Raw genomic sequence first — 18,709 nt, 5'->3', positions numbered from 1 at the left:
GTGGAAGGATCCCTTTAACCCATGAGGTTAAGGCTGCAATGAGCTATGATCACACCACTGCACTCCAGCCTGTATGACAGAGTAAGACCCTGTCTCTAAAAAGAAAGATGAAAGAGAGAGAGAGAGAGAGAGAGAGAGAGAAAGAAAGAAAGAAAGAAAGGAAGGAAGGAAGGAAGGAAGGAAGGAAGGAAGGAAGGAAGGAAGGAAGGAAGGAAGGAAGGAAGGAAGGAAGGAGGGAGGGAGGGAGAGAGGGAAGGAAGGAAGGAGGGAAGGAATAAAAGGAAAAAGAATGAAAGAAGAGGGTAAAAAAGTTTATGGTAAGCTAAGGTTAATTATTATTTAAAAAGGAAAAAATATTAATGTATCCTAAGTGTACCACATTTATAAAGTCTGCAGTACTCTACAGTAATATCCTATCCCCTCACATTCACTCACCACTCACTGACTCACCCAGAGCAACTTCCAGTCCTGCAAGCTTTATGTTTAGATACATAAATCCTTACCTTTGTGTTATAACTGCCTACAGTATTCAGTACAGTATACACGTTTGTAGTCTACAAGCAATAGGCTATCCCACATAGCCTACATGTGTAGTAGGCTGTACCATCTAGGTGGGTGTAAGCACACACTATGATGTTCACACTGTGACAAAATCACTTGATGAATTTTGCAGAATGTATTCCCATCATTTTGTATTTCATTTAAATGGCAACATGAGCTAGATGTAATGCAGTGCCTAGAATGAAGAAAAATGTGTTAATATATAGGAATAGTGGCTCATGCCTGTAATCTGAGTATTTGATGAGGTGAAGGTGGGAGGATTGCTTGAGCCCAGGAGTTCAAGACAAGCCTGGGAAACATATTGAGACCACCACTGCTACAAAAAAAAGATTAAAAAAGTTAACCAGTTATGGTAGCACATTCTTGTAGTTCCAGCTACTCAGGAGGCAGAGGCAGAAGGATCACTTGTGCCCAGGATTTCAATGCTGCATTGAGCTATGATCACCCCATTGCACTCCAGCCTGGGCATCAGAGTGAGATGCTGTCTATTAAAAGTTATTTTTAATTAAGAAAAGAAAAGACATGTAATAAATGTTTATTAAATAAACTTACTTTTCCCTTAAAAAGAAATTATAGGGAGGAGTCCACCAAGATGGCCAAATAGAAACAGCTCCAGATCATAGTTCCCAGTGAGAGCAACACAAAAGGTGAATGATCTCCACATTTCCAACTAAGGTATGAGGTTCATCTCAATGGGACTGGTTGGAGAGTGGGTGTAGCCCAAGGAGGGCACAGCGAGGCAGGGTGGGGTGCTGCCACACTCAGGAAGTGCAACTGGCCAGAGGACCCCCCCCCACCCAATGGAGGCCATCAGGGATGTTTACTGGCCACTCTGGCACTCCAGTTCAGATATTGCCCTTCTCCCATGGCCTTTACAGCCCACAGACCAGGAGATTTCCACCAGGTGACAAGTGCCACGGGTCTACAGCACAAATCTGAGCCACCATTTCAACCAGTGCTGCAGGCTTTCAGCACAAATCTGGGTGGCCGTTTAGGCCTCTCCCTCCCCTGAAACAAGAAGAGCTGAAGGTAGGGAGCCAGGTGATCTGGCTTGGCAGGTCCCACCCACACAAAGATCAGCAAACTGAAATCCTCTGGCTTGAGAGTTTCACAGCCAGCACAGCTATTTGAGCTCAACCCAGGAAGGTTCAGCTCAGTAGGGAAAAGGGTGTTCACCATTGCCAGGGCAGTTCTAAACTTACCTGAGTAAACAAAAGCATGAGAAAGTATACACAGCAGCTAGACAGGGCCCGCGCCAGCTCAGCAGGCAGACTGTGACTAGACTCCCTCCTAGCTGGGGAAGGAATCTCTGAAAAAAGGCAGGAGCCCCCATCAGGGACTTATAAATAAAGCCCCATCTTCCTGGGACAGAGCACCTGGGAAAAGGGGCGGTTGTGAGTTCCGCAGCAGCAGACTTAAATATCACTGCCCAGCAGCTCTAAAAGGAGCAATGGAGCTCACAGCACAGCACTTGAGCTCTGATAAGGGATGGACTGATTCCTCAAGCAGCACTCTGGCCCCTGTATATTTAAAAGAGGCACCTCATAAAGGAGAGCTCAGGCTGACATCTGGCAGGTACCCTTCTGGGACAAAGATAACAGAAGAAGAAGCTGGCAGCAACCCTTACTGTTCCACAGCCACTGCAGGTGATCCCAAACAAGCAGGGCCTGGAGTAGACCTCCAAGCAGTCCTACAGCAGAGGGGCATGACTGTTAGAAAGTAAACTAAAAAACAGAAAGAAATCACTTCATCATCAACAAAGAGGATGTTCACTCAGAGACCCCATCCGAAAGTCACCACCAACAAAGACCACAGGCAGATAAATCCACAAAGATGGGAAGAACCCAGTGCATAAATGATGAAAACACGAAAAACCATAAGGTCTCACCTCCTCCAAGGGATCACAACTCCTCATCAGCAAGGAAACAAAGCTGGATGGAGAATGAGTGTGATGAATTGACAGAAATAGGCTTCAGACTGGGTAATAACAAACTTCTCTGAGCTAAAAGAACATGTTCTAACTCAATGCAAAGAAACTAAGAACATAGAAAAAAAGGTTTGAGGAAATGCTAACGAGAATAAACAGCTTAGAGAATAATATAAACGACTTGGTGGATCTGAAAAACACAGCACGCGAACTTCACGAAGCATACATAAGTTTCAATAGCCAAATCAATGAAGCGGAAGAAAAGATATCAGAGATTGAAGATCAACTCAATGAAATAAAATAAGAAGGCAAGATTGGAGAAAAAAAGAGTGAAAAGAAATGAATGAAGCCTCTGAGAAATATGGGATTATGTGAAAAGACCTAATCTACATTTGATACGTGTACCTGAATGTGATGGAGAGAATAAATCCAAGCTGGAAATCACTCTTCAGGATATTATCCAGGAGAATTTCCCCAACCTAGCAAGGCAGGCCAATTAATATTCAAGTCCAGGAAATACAGAGAACACCACAAAGATACTCCTCAAGAAGAGCAACCCCAACACACATAATCATCAGATTCACCAGGGTTTAAATGAAGGAAAAAATACTAAGGGCAGCCAGAGAGAAAGGTTAGGTCACCCACAAAGGGAAACCCATCAGATTCACAGCAGATTGCTTGGCAGAAACCCTACAAGCCAGAAGGCAGTGGGGGGCAACACTCAACATCCTTAAAGAAAAGAACTTTCAACCCAGAATTTCATATCCAGCCAAACTAAGCTTCATAAGCAAAGGGGAAATAAAATCCTTCATGAACAAGCAATTGCTCAGAGATTTCATCACCACCAGGCCTGCTTTACAAGAGCTCCTGAAAGAAGCACTAAACATAGAAAGGAACAACCAGTACCACCCACTCCAAAAACACACCAAATGGTAAAGAGCGTCAACAAAATGAAGAAACTGCATCAACTAATGGGCAAAACAGCCAGGTAGCATCAAAATGGCAGGATCAAATTCACACATAACAATATTAACCTTAAATGTAAATGGGCTAAATGACCCAATCAAAAGACACAGACTGGCAAATTTCATAAAAAAACAAAACCCATCAGTGTGCTGTCTCCAGGAAAACCATCTCACATGCAAGGATACACATAGGCTCAAAATAAAAGGATGGAGGAAGATTTACCAAACAAATGGAGAGCAAAAAAAATATGAGTTGCAATCCTAGTCTCTGATAAAATAAACTTTAAACCAACAACGATCAAAAGAGACAAAAAAGGGAATTACATAATGGTAAAAGGATCAATGCAACAAGAACAGCTAATGATCCTAAATATATGTGCATCCAATATAGGAGCACCCAGATACATAAAGCAAGTTCTTAATGACCTACAAAGAGACTTTGACTCCCACACAATAATAGTGGGAGACTTTAACACTCCACTATCAATATTAGACACATCAACAAGACAGAAAATTAACAAGGATAACCAGGACTTGAACTCAGATCTGGACCAAGCAAACCTAATAAACATCTACAGAACTCATCATCCCAAATCCACAGAATGTACACTTTTCTCAGCACCACATCACACCTACTCTAAAACTGACCATATAATTGGAAATAAATCACTCCTCAGCAAATGCAAAAGAATGGAAATCATAACAAACAGTCCCTCAGACCACAGTGCAATCAAATTAGAATTCAGGATTAAGAAACTAACTCAGAACTACACAACTTCATCATAACTGAAAAACTGGCTCTTGAATGTTGACTGGATAAACAATGAAATGAAGGCAGAAATAAAAATGTTCTTTGAAGTCAATGAGAACGAAGACACAATGTACCCACATCAGAATCTCAGGAATACATTTAACACAGTGTCTAGAGGAAAATTGATAGCAATAAATGCCCACATGAGAAGCAAGGAAAGATCTAAAATCAATACCCTATCATAAAAATTGAACGAGCCAGAGGAGCAAGGTAAAAAAAAACTCAAAACCTAGCAGAAGACAAGAAATAACTAAGATCAGAGCAGAACTGAAGAAGATAAAGACACAAAAACATCCTTCAAAAAATTAATAAATACAGTAGCTGGTTTTTTGAAAAGATCAACAAAATAGACAGACCACTAGCCATATTAATAAAAAAGAAAAGAGAGAAAAATCAAATAGATACAATAAAAAATGATAAAGGGGATATCACTACCAATTACACGGAAATACAAACTACCAGCAGAGATTACTACAAACAACTCTATGCACATAAACTAGTAAACCTGGAAGAAATGGACAAATTCCTGGACACTTGCACATTCCCATGCCTAAACCAGGAAGAAGTCAAAACCCTAAATAGACCAATAACAAGGGCTGGAGTTGAGGCAGCAATTAATAGCCTATTAACCAAAAAAAGCCCAGGTCCAGATGGGTTCAAAGCCAAATTCTACCAGACATACAAAGAGGAGCTGGTATCAATCTTTCTGAAACTATTCCAAACAATACAAAAAGAGGGGATCCTTCCCAAATCATTTTATGAGATCAACATAATCCTGATACCAAATCCTGGCAGAGACTCAACAAAAAAAGAAAACATCAGGCCAATATCCATGATGAACATAAATGCAAAAATCTTCAATAAAATACTGGCAAACCAATTGCAACAGCATATCAAAAAGCTTATCCACCATGATCAAGAATGCTTCATCCCTGGGATGCAAGGCTGGTTCAACATATGCAAGTCTATCAACGTAATTCACCACATAAACAGAACCAAAGACAAAAACCACATGATTATCTCAATAGATCCAGAGAAGGTCTTCAACACAATTCAATAGCCCTTTATGCTAAAAACTCTCAATAAACTAGGTATTGACAGAATGGATCTCAAAATAAGAGCTATTTATGAGAAACCCACAGCCAATATCAAACTGAATGGGCAAAAACTGGAAGCATTCCCTTTGAAATCTGGCACTAGACAAAGATGCCCTCTCTCACCACTCCTGTTCAATATGGTTTTGGAAGGGCTAGCCAGAGCAATCAGGCAAGAAAAATAAAAAAAGAATATTCAATTAGTAAAGGAGGAAGTCAAATTGTCTCTATTTGCAGACCACATAATTGTATATTTGGAAGACCCCATCATCACAGCCCAAAATCTCCTGAAACTGATAAGCAACTTCAGCAAATTCTCAGGATACAAACTCAATGTGCAGAAATCACAGGGATTCCTATACACCAGTAGCAGACTTAAAGAAAGCCAAATCAAGAATGATCTCCCATTCACAATTGCTACAAAGAGAATAAAATACCTAGGAATGCAACTAACAAAGGATGTAAAGTACCTCTTCGAGGAGAACTACAAACCACTGCTCAATGAAATAAGAGAGGACACAAACAGATGAAAAAACATTCCATGCTCATGGTTAGAACAAATCAATATTATGAAAACAGCCATATTGCCTAAAGTAATTTATAGATGCAACACTATCCCCATCAAGCTACCAATAACCTTCTTCACAGAACTGGAAAAAACCACCTTAAACTTCATATGGAACAAAAAGAGAGCCTGCATAGCCAAGTCAATTCTAAGCAAAAAGAACAAAGCTGGAGGCATCACACTGCCTGACTTCAAACTATACTACAAGGCTACAGTAGTCAAAACAGAATGGTACTGGTACCAAAACAGAGATATAGACCAATGGAACAGAACAGAGGCCTCAGAGGCAATGCCACACATCTACAACCATCTGATCTTTGTCAAACCTGACAAAAATAAGCAATGGGGAAAGAATTCCCTGTTTAATAAATGGTGTTGGGAAAACTGGCTAGCCATGTGCAGAAGGCAGAAACTGGACCCCTTCCTGACACCTTACACTAAAATTAACTCCAGATGGATTAAAGACTTAAACATAAGACCTAACACCATACAAACTCCAGAAGAAAACCTAGGCAAAACCATTTAGGACATAGGCATAGGCAAGGCTTCATGACTAAAACACCAAATGCAATGGCAACAAAAGCCAAAATAGACAAATGGGATCTAATTAAACTCCAGAGCTTCTGCACAGTGAAAGGAACAATGACTAGAGTAAACCAGCAACCAACAGAATGGGAGAAACTTTTTGCAGTCTACCCATCTGACAAAGGGCTAATATCCAGAATCTACAAAGAACTAAAACAGATTTACAGGATAAAAACAAACCCATTCAAAAGTGTGCGAAGTACACAAATAGACACTTTTCAAAAGAAGACCTGGAGAGCTGGAGAGAGATCCAAGATGACTGATTACTAGCAGCTCAGGATTGTAGCTCCCAGTGAAAATGCAGAGAATGAGAGGATGCCACACTTTCAGACAAATTTTTGTTGCTCATGGACCAGGAGATTCCCAGGGGAGGAGCCCCACGGGTCACCAGCGCAACTCTTGTGGCTGGCATGGCAGTTTTGCCGGCACTGTGGCGTGGCGGTTCTTGGTGCAGAGTAAACAGGACTGGGTCCCCTTTTGGTCGATGTTTGGAGCTCCGGGAAGGCAGAGACACCTATTCATCTGATTGAAAAAGGGACTCAATAAGGAAGCCAGATCGGAGATTCCCAGGCAGAAAAGCACCACGAATCTTGACGCTGCTGTTTTAGCCAGCGCAGTGGGTTGCGCAGATTCTGGTGCTGGGAATCAACAAGTTGTACGTCCACTCAGAGACCTAATTTGAAAGTCGGTAATTACAAAGATGACAGGTAGATAAATTTACAATGATGGGAAGAAACCAGCGTAAAAAGGCTGAGAATACCCAGAATCAGAATGCCTCTCCCTCTACAAGAGATCACCGTTCCTCATTAACAAGGGAACAAGACCTGATGGAGAATGAGTGCATTCCAAAAACAGAATTAGGCTTCAGAAGGTGGATAATAAGAAACTTCTGTGAGTTAGAAGAACATGTTCTAGCCCAATGTAAGAAGAACCTTGAAAAAAGGTTGGACGAAATCCTAACGAGAATAGGCAATCTAGAGAGGAATGTAAGTGAATTAATGGAACTGAAGAATACAATACGAGAACTCCTCAAAGTATGCACAGGTTTTAACAGTCGAACTGATCAAGCAGAAGAAGGGATATCAGAGGTTGAAGACCAACTTAATAACTTAATAAAATGAAACGAGAAGACAAGATTAAAGAAAGAGTAAAAAGGAATGAGCAAAGTCTCCCAGAAATATGGGACTATGTGAAAAGACCTAATTTACCTTTGATAGGTGTACCCAAATGTCATGAAGAGAATCAACCCAAGCTGGAAAATACTCTTCAGGATATTATTCAGGAAAACTTTCCTAACCTAGTAAGGCAGGACAATACTCAATTCCAGGTAATACAGAGAACACCACAAAGATACTCCTCAAGTAGAGCAACCCCAAGACATATAATTGTTAGATTCACCAGGGTTGAAATAAAGGAGAAATTTTAAGGGCAGCTAGAGAGAAAGGTCGGGTTACCTATAAAGGGAAGCCTATCAGACTCACAGCAGATCTCTCAGCTGAAACCCTACCAAGTAGAAGAGAGTGGAGGTCAATATTCAATATCCTCAAAGAAAACAGTTTTCAACCCAGAATCTCATATCCAGCCAAATTAAGCTTCATAAATGAAGGAAAAATAAAATTTTTCACGAACAAGCAAGCACTCAGAGATTTCATCACCACCAGGCCTGCTTTATAAGAGCTTCTGAAAGAAGCACTATACACAGAAAGGAACAACCAGTATCAGTCATTCCAAAAACTTACCGAAAGGTAAAGAGTATCTCCATAATGAAGAATCTATATCAACTGATGAGCAAAATAGCCAGCTAGCATTAAACAATATTAAGCTCACAAATATCAATATTAATTCTAAATTTAAATGGATTAAATTCCCCAATCAAAGACACAGACAGGCAAATTGAATAAAAAGTCAAAACCCATCGGTACTCTGTATCCAGATCCATCTCATAAGCAAGGACACACAAAGATTCAAAACATTCGGCAGATCAACGAGATAGAAAATTAACAGGGAGATCTATTATTTCAGTTCAGACAGGGAACAAGTAAACTCAGTGAATATTTATAGAATTCTTCACCCCAGGTCCACAGAACATACATTTTTCTTAGTATCACATTACACCTATTTTGAAAGTGACCACATAATTGGAAGTAAATCACTCTTCAGCATTTGCATAGCATTTCACAGACTTAAATAAAATATTGGTTGGCTGTTTGTTTGTTATTTTCTTTCTTTATTCCTTCCTTTCTCCACTGTTAAGCACAATTATTGGCATAAAATAGGTTTTTAATACTTATTTTTAGGTTGCATTCCAGCCTGGGCAATAGAGCAAGACTCCTGTTCTTTCTCCCCCTTTCTCTTTCTCTTTCTCTTTCTTTCTTTCAAAAAAAAAAAAAGGAATGACACTACATCTGCAAGATTATAACTATATAGAAAAAAAAAAGAAGACATATATGAGGCCAACAAACATATGAAAACATGCTCATTATCACTGGTCATTAGAGAAATGCAAATCAAAACCACATTGCAACACCATCTCACGCCAGTTAGAATGGCGATCATTAAAAAATCTGGAGACAACAGATGCTGGAGAAGATGTGGAGAAATAGGAACACTTTTACACTGTTGGAAGGAGTATAAATTAGTTCAACCATTGTGGAAGACAGTGTGGCGATTCCTCAAGGACATAGAAATAGAAATTCCATTTGACCCAGCAATCCCATTACTGGGTATATACCCACAGTTTTATAAATCGTTCTATTATAAAGACACATGCACAGGTATGGTCATTGCAACACTGTTTACAATAGCAAAGACCTGGAACCAACCCAAATGCCCATCAATAATAGACTGGACAGGGAAAATGTGGCACATATACACCATGGAATACTATGCAAACATAAAATATGATCAGTTCGTGTCCGTTATAGAGACATGGATGAACCTAGAAACCATCATTCTCGGCAAGTTGACAGAAGAACAGAAAAATCAAACACCACATGTTGTCACTCATAGGCAGCTGTTGAACAATGAGAACATGTGGACACAGGGAGGGGAACATCATACACTGGAGTCTGTTTAGGGGGACTAGGGGAGGGACTGAGGGGGGTAGGGAGTTTGGGAGGAATAACATGGGGACAAATACCAGATATAGGTGATGGGGATGGAGGCAGCAAACCACATTGTCATGTATATACCTATGCAACAATCCTTCATATTCTTCACATGTACCCCAGAACCAGAAGTGCAAGAATATATATATAAAAGAATACATATGTTTATTTATCTATATATATTAAAAAAAACAAACACTACATGTTCTTACTCATAGGTGTGTGTTGAACAATGAGAAACATAGACTCACAAAGGGTGTGCATCACACACTGGGTTCTTTTGGGTTGTGAGGAGCTAGGGGAGGGATAGCAGGGGGTGAGGAGTTTGGGGAGGGGTAACATTGGGAGAAATATCTAATGTATGTGATGGGGGTATGGAGGCAGCAAACCACCATGGTATGTGTGTAACTATGTAACAATCCTGCAAGATCTGCACATGTACCCCAGAACTTAAAGTATAATAAATAAATACATATATAATATATATATATGAAATTATAAGTGTAATAGCCCAACATTTAGTTTCATTTTCTGAAAAGCCTGAAGGATGACAGCTTTATAAATCCCCTTTGCCTAGGCTACATTTGCTTGCAATAGCAATTATCCTCTATTTCTCAGACCAACCTGCCCTTCAATAACCAAACATTCTTACAAAGAAGAATATCCAGAATAGCTTCAAAATTGTGTTTTGGCCTAAAGGTAATTACTGATGATTTTTTAAAAGAGTTTTTCAGCCACTGACTTCTCCTCAACCCAATTCATTCTTCTCCTATGAAGGAATACAATTATAACTTTCATTATAACTTTATAACTTTCATTCATTAGTGGAGACATACTGATTCTTCAATATTCATCCTCCATATTTTTGAAAGAGAAACAAAGAAGGAAATTGTTTAAAAAGAGATGGAAATAGTCATAGCCTCAAACTAATCAAGTAAAAACATCAGACAAATTTACATCAAGGAACATTCTACAAAATACCAGTATTTTTGAAAAGTTTCAAGGTCACATAGACAAGGAAACACAGAGGAGCTGTCATAGCTTTAAGGAGACTAAGAAGGAATGACAACTAAATGCAAATGAGATATTGAGTTGAATCCTAAAACAGATAACAGACATGGTAGAAAACTAAGGAAATTCAAACAAAGTCTGTAGTTTAATTAAGAGCATAGTATCTATGTGAATTTTTCACTTTGCTAATTGTACAATGGTTATGGTCAGTGTTAACATTAAAAGTAGCTGGGTAAGACTGGAAGAACTCTGTATTACATTTGTAACTCTTCTCTAAAATCCAGAATTTAATCCAAAAAATAAGTTTTGAGAACGCAACACTGGAGGAAAGAGTAATGGAGGACAGAGATGGCTCATCCTATATTCAACGTGTAAATATGGAAGCCAGGTTGGGCAGAAGGGGTGGATAAATTGCTACTTTGGGTGATTTGGGCAAGTTTCTTGCAGCTGATAGGGACTCATCATTTACAAAAAAGAATGGACATGAAGTAGTCCTTAACAGCACTCGCTAGGACAGCAACTCTCCCCAGAGCCTTAATTCCTGCCTCCTGAAAGATTTCTCAAAGTTCTCTGGGTATTGAGCACACCCTCCCATCTGCCAGTCCAGGTGAAATGATCTATACAAAAGAGCGACCTAAAGGACCAGAGTTCTGCAAGCACAGAGCCGTTTTGGGAAACTGTATATTTCACCTGGAAACTTAGCATAGGGGCTATCTGTGGCCTTGGAATGTTTTCTCTGAGCATGAATTCTATGTCAAATAACAACACACATCCTCAAATGTCCCTCTAGGAAACATTTGTCTTCATACATCTTTCTGAGAAAACGTAGGCCCTAAAGTCCCAGTATCTTGGTATTATATGACTATGCAAAGCCTATCTCATAGTCATTACAGGCTATTTTCCCCCAAGTTTCTTCAAAGGTCCATTGCTGTTTAAAATCTTGTCTTTATGTAATTATTCTAAATCACAATGGGCATAATTCAAACAGAGGAAAGGAAGTTACTTATTCCCTTCCTGAAGACACGTCAGTACTGGGGCTCTTGACGTGAAATACTGGGAAATGTATTTTCTCCTCCACATAAGTTCCTTGAACCAGCCCTTCCTAAAAGCCACCTGGTGGGCAAGGTACATTGAGCCCTTACAGAGGTCTGAATGTCCACCGTGCACCTCTATGACTTTGTAACCAGACGTGATTCAGTCTACATCTATCCAAGACTCAGGAGGGCTCAGGGCTATATATCAATGCAAGAAATCCAAAGTATTGACTGCAGAGTATCACTTAGTCACACATTATGAACCCAGAAAAACTCCAGGACCCACCCAAAGTTTGAGGTCAGCCTAGAAAACATGTTCTAACCCTGGGATAGGCAGGCCTAGATGAAATGTGATAGTGGTGATGACAGGGTGGAGCTATAACACAGTAGCAGTAATAATAGCAATGATAATAAGAAACTCTAACAGAGCTATCACTATGTTCCAGGCACAGTATTTGGTAGTTGAAGGGCATTATCTCTTGTGAGCCTCTGAAGTAAATGTGTCCGTTGTCTATCATTTGAATGGTGAAGGAACTAAGGCTTTGTAGGGTTGTGTAACTTTCCAGACATCACAGGCCTACTAAACACAGGAAATGAACAAAAGTGTGCTGACCCAAGAGCTGACAAGTTTAACCAAACTGCACTAGACACTATGTAACTGGATAAACTACAGGGTTTCCTGTCACCCAAATTTCTCTACCTACATGGCCTCTGTGAGATGCCTTCGGGCAGAGTGAAGGGCCCAGGAACCATTATGGTCCTTTTCTCACCCCTCTCCTTTCTCCCGAAATACACAGCTTGCTCAGACCTGGACTTCCACAGACTCTCCAGACCTAGGCCAGCCCTAATCCCCTCTCTTGAAACAGTCCTTGCAGTCCCAGAGGCTTGGATTCCCCAAGGAGTTTCATAGCCAATGTTCAAATGTCACTGACCTCTCCTTGGTCCTCAAGGTAAGCTCTGACATGTCACCCAGACTGACTAATTAAAATAATACATCTTTCCAACACAGCAATCCAAGAAGAGCTCATCTAAGTTCTTCCTGAAAACTGATATGAAAGCTTGGAGGAAACAAGTCTGTCTCTTTTGCTCCTTAATCCCAAGCTGAAAGGATGCTTATGACCACCAAGGATGTGTTGCCATGGAGAGAGCCTAGGAATAAAATTAAGTAATGATAAGCAGTACTGAGAGACAGAGACAGAACAGAAGAGACAGACAGCTGATGAGAATGATTGAAGCCCTGGGTTCAACTATGTCTGAAACCAAACCTACCACTTGGAATTCTCTGTTAAGTAAGTTAAAATATTCCCTTGTGTATCTGGTTTGTATGGAATTCTCCTCATTTGTAACTTACAACCCTAACCAATATGGTGCACATCTAACGTCTTCCCGAGTAGCTGGGACTACAGGTGGCACCACCACACCCACCAAATTTTTGTATTTTTAATAGGTTTGACTATGTTGGCCAAGATGGTCTCTGCCTCTTGACCTTGTGATCTGCCCACCTCGGCCTCCCAAAGTGCTGGGATTACAGGCATGAGCCACTCCACCCAGCCCACATTTTCTTTATCTAGTCTATCACTGATTGGCATTTAGGTTGATTCCATGTCTTTGCTACTGTGAATAGTGCTGCAATGAACATTTGCATGCATGCATCTTTATAATAGAATAATTTATATTCCTTTGGGTATATAGCTAGTAATAAGATTGCTGAGTCAAATGGTATGTCTGTCTTTAGGTTTCTGAGATATTGCCACATTGTCCTCCATAATGGTTAAACTAATTTACACTCCCGCCAACAGTGCAAAAGTGTTCCTTTTTCTCCACAACATCACTAGTATCTGTTATTTTTCACTTTTTAATAATCAGCATTCTGGTGTGAGATGGTATCTCATTTTAGTTATGATTTGCATTTCTCTAATAATCAGCGACATTGAACTTTACATCATTTGAAATATAAACATGATCAAGTCATGCCTCTGCTCTGAATCCTCCAACAGCTTTCTATCATACTCAGAGTAAAGGCCAAATCTCTTACCATGACCCAAAAGGCTCTGTGTGATCCATCATCCCATCAATCTCTGCTGTCATCTTTTTTTTTTTTTTTTTTTTGAGACAGAGTTTCCCTCTTGTTATCCAGGCTGGAGTGCAATGGCACGATCTCGGCTCACCGCAACCTCCACCTCCTAGGTTCAAGCAATTCTCCTGCCTCAGCCTCCTGAGTAGCTGGGACTACAGGCGCACGCCACCATGCCCAGCTAATTTTTGTATTTTTTTGTAGAAATTGAGTTTCACCATGTTGACCAGGATGGTCTTGATCTCTTGACCTCGTGATCCACCCGCCTTGGCCTCCCAAAGTGCTGGGATTACAGGCATGAGCCACCACGCCTGGCCTCTGCTGTCATCTTTTATCTCCGCCTGCTTTATTTATCCTGCTGCAGAGGTACTGGCCTCCTTGCTGTTCCTACAGTATAGCCAGTATACAATCACCTCAGGGTCTTTGCTCTTCGTGTTTTCTCTGCCTAGAATGCTCTACCCTTAGCTATCTGCATGGCTTGTTTCTTCTCTTCATTCGGGTGTCTGCTCAAATGTCACCTACTCCAAGAAGCCTTCCAGAGCTGGCCTAAAATATTCCTCCCTTCAGTCTCTCTCTGACACTTACATTGCTTTATTTTTCTTCATAGGTCTTATGCTATGACATGTTATTTCTTCCTCTTCTCTATTTGTTTATTAACTGATCACCTTCTCTAGAATAAAAACCCCTTGTAGGCGGGATTTTGCTGTATTTAGGGCAGTATCTCCAACATATCGAACAATGCTAGAGACAAAGTAAGCATATACTAAATACTTGCTGATTAGAATAAACATTTGAAACATATAAGACAGGCAAATGGTTAATACTATATCTCTAATAGAAAGAGATGTTCCAATAAATAAAAACCATATTTCTTTTGTTGTTGTTTTGAGATAGGGTCTCACTCTGTTTGTTGCCCAGGCTGGAGTGAAGTGGCATGATTACTGCTCATTGCAGCCTCCACCTGCCAGACTCAAGCGATCCTCCCACCTCAACCTCTTGAGTAGCTGGGACTACAGGCATGCACCACCACACCCAGCTAATTTTTTATTTTATTTTTTATAGATGTGGAATCTCACTGTGTTGACCAGGCTGGTCTCAAACCCCTGATCTCAAGCAATCCTCCTATCTCAGCCACTCAAAGTGCTGGGACTATAGGCATGAGCCACTTCACATGGCCAAGAATACTATTTCATTCCCGTAGAAAAAACTGGTGCATGTACTGCCCAGATCTTGGCTTTTAAATGTTACTCTCCAATAAAAGGAACCAGAGTTCCTTGGAGAAATGGGCTGATTCCAGGGCTGGGATACAAAAAAAAAAAATACAAGATGAATCTGGATCATCTTGTAGCACCATAAAATAAGGAAGTTCTCAAAAAACTAAAGGATGGAGGCATTTCAAGGGGCATAAGCCATTCTAAACGAATTCCCAATGGCCAACCTAGAAGAATTTGACCAATTAAGTTATTGACCTGATATTAGATATACTCCAAAGTATAAAATCACAAAAAACATGATTTCATATTGATGTAAATAATGATTGAATATAAAAATAAATAGCAGGAAAGAGATAAATCTTCTGTGCAGAAAAATTTCAAACAATCTATAGAGATACTCTCCCTGTTAATGAGTCTAATTGTGTCTGCTGAAAATTCATATGTTGGACCTATAACCCCCAGTACTTCGGAATGCAACTATTTGGAGACAGTACCTTTAAAGAGGAATTTAAATTAAAATAAAATGGCTCAGATGGGCCCTAATCCAAACTGACCAGTGTTCTTATAAACACAGACAGAAAATGGCACCAGACAGATAAATACCAGAGGGAGAGGCCTCAGAGAAAACCAAACCTGCTGACACTTTGATCTCAGACTTTCAGCCTCCAGAACTGTAAGACAATAAATTTTGGTTGCTTAAGTCTCCTAGTCTGTGATATTTTGTTATGGTAGCCTTCATAAACTAATAAATTTATCTCTGCAGAGGTAGAGTTTAAACCCCGAGACCCTCATCTTGAGTGTGGGTGGAACTTAGTGACTTGCTTTCAAAGAATAATTCCAAAGAATAAAGTATAGAAAGTGAAAAATAATGGCTTTACAGTGGAAAAAAACTGACAACCACTACCAAAACAAAGTGACCAAGTTTAATTCCACCAGTGATAAGTCATGCTGACAGCATGTGACTGCTTATATGATGTGACAGAAGGGGCATTTCACCTCTATGATATTCTTCCCAAATACTCATAATCCCAGTCAAATCATGAGAAAACACTAGAAACACTTTAAATTGAGGGACATTCTATAGAATATTTGACTAGTATTCTCCAAAATTATCACTATCACAAAAAGCAAAGAAAGACTGAAAAACTGTCACACACCATGGGACACTAAGGAATTGTAAAATTACATGCAGTGTGGTACCCTGGCACCAAAAAAAAAATTGTGAAAATACTAGTAAAATCTGAATAAAGTGTGGAGTTTAGTTAAGAATAAAGTACTAATGTTGGTTTTTTAGTTATGTCAAATGTACCATGGCAACATTAGATGTTACACAGGATATAAAGGAACTTTCTGTATTATCTTTGCAACTTTTCTGTAAATCTAAAACTATTCAAAAATTAAAAGATTTTTTTAAGAAATGAGCAAAAAGCATGAATAGGCAGTTCACTAAAGCAATACATACAGTCATGAATCAATGGGAACTATGTACAAAGACATGAGTTAATCAAAAATATATAAATTATAATGCGTTATTTTTATTCATCTATATGACAATGATTTCCAAAAGTGATAATATCCAATGTTTTTTAAAAGGGGTGTGAAAATATGTAATTTGCCATTGTTATCTCTTGTCTTTATGTACATATCTCAATACATTTCCCAAGAATATAATCAAGCCAGCACTCAATATAACTAACTTTTATTGAACCCTTACCATGTCCCAAGCACTGTGCAAAACAATACACATGCATTGGACCATTTAATTTTATGATAATTCTATGAGGTAGATACTGTTATTACCAATTCTACTTTAAATTGTAATTTTTATAGTGACTAGAATATATTATTATGTAATGATCTCCTCCAATGAAACATGCCTCCTTGCATCTGTGCCCTTGCTTAGGTCCCTCCCACACTGACACTGGGTTTTCCCATGTCACTTGTTTTGGTCAATGAGATGCAAGTAAATGTCACAAATAGAGGATTTCCTCTTCTCTTTCTACTTTTGAAATATTGCCACCATGTTAAGAAACTCTAGCTAGCCTACTGAAGACTCATGGTCAGATGACAACCAGCACCAAAAACAAGACATGTGAGGGAGGTCAACTCAGACAACCCAGCTACTGTTACATGCTCAGATGATTGCAGCCCCATGAGTGATCCAAGGTAAGAGAAGCAGAAGAATCGCCAAGCTGAGCCTCTCCCAAAATGGTGGCTCATAGAATCATGAGAAAAGAATGGTTTTAAACCATTAACTCTCATTTTACAACATATAATAAACAATCTTATGAGAATTTAGTCAAGTACTTGTCTAGTAAGTGTCAGAGCCAGAATTGATAGGGACATAGCTAGTAATTTTAACAGCCAGTATTCTGAAACTCTGAACTACCTTACTCATCACCCATCTTAGAAAAATCTAAAAATGAGAAATTACAAACAACTGAAAATTACCAACTTTCAAAGGGGGATTGTTTCAGTAAATTTTAATATGAGCAAAAACAAAATCCATGATACAACAGAATACCCCAATGACAGAATAAAATAAAATTATACTCCCAGCAATGGATACTTATTATCATAGAGAGGATAATAAAAGTTCACTTTTATGGAGTGTTACTATCTGCCAGGCACTGTTCTGAGTGTTTTACATGCTTTGTTTCTTTTGCTATTCACAAGTCTGTGAATGGATTATAAATTATTTCCATTTATTGTTATTCCCAATTTTTCCCATTCCTCTGTATTGTAAATTAGAAAAAAGAGTCCATAGAAGTGAACAACTTTCTCAAGGTCACATAGATAATAAGTGGCAAAGCTAAGATGCCATCCTAGGAAGTTCAACTTCCAAGACCATGTTCATGACCAAAACATCACACTGCTTTTCCCACAATATATTTTTAGTAGAGAAAGATTAGGTTACAAAAACAATATATGATTACATTCTGGTCCCAGGAAAGAACATATGAATAGTTATGTGGCATGTGCTATGTAGCCATGGAAAATACAAACGGACTTCTACACACATAAGTGTCAACCATAGTGACTCTTGAGTGATAGAATTATGAGTGACATTTATTTTCTTTGTATGTTTCTGCATTTTTTGAATTTTTTGAAATGAAAATGTACTACTTTGTGAAAAATATTAGGACTGTTCTGGGGGGAAAACTTTCAACATTCCAATATTTTTTAAAAGATAAATTTTAAATTGTTCAGAATAAATGGAAAGTTATACATGACCACATACACATTAAAACAACTCATTAAAATAATTAATTAGGTAAAACTATTAGTTGATCTTCTCATCAAATGGGCATCATTTAAATGTTAATTCTCAGAACTTGCTGGCATTCTGGGAGATACATATTTTCAGCTACTGCTACTGGGAACATAAGTGACACAGCCTCTCTGGAATTGAATTTAGCAATATGTTTCGAGAAGGAATTCACACCATATGAAACAGTAGCAATGAAGTACTCTTTACAATATCAACAAATTTTTAAAACCCAAAGTCCAACAATAAAAGAATGGTTAAACAGATAATGCAACACGCATGTAACAGAAAAGAATGTTGCCATCAAAAATCGTATTCTTGGAAAACATTTAATAACATGCATTTTTTCCCCACAATATTTGACTTCTTGTATTGTTTAGGTTATATTTGTTTTTTTCGAGATGAGGTCTCACTCTGTCACCAAGGCTGGAGTGCAGGGGCATCATGACCATGACCCATTGCAGCCTCAGCCTCCCAGGCTCAAGCAAGTGTC

This window comes from Callithrix jacchus, chromosome 3 (genome assembly GCF_049354715.1).
Source record: "Callithrix jacchus isolate 240 chromosome 3, calJac240_pri, whole genome shotgun sequence".
NCBI lineage: Eukaryota > Metazoa > Chordata > Mammalia > Primates > Cebidae > Callithrix > Callithrix jacchus.
The sequence above is the reverse complement of the archived record's forward strand: the minus strand, read 5'-3'. Positions refer to the sequence as shown.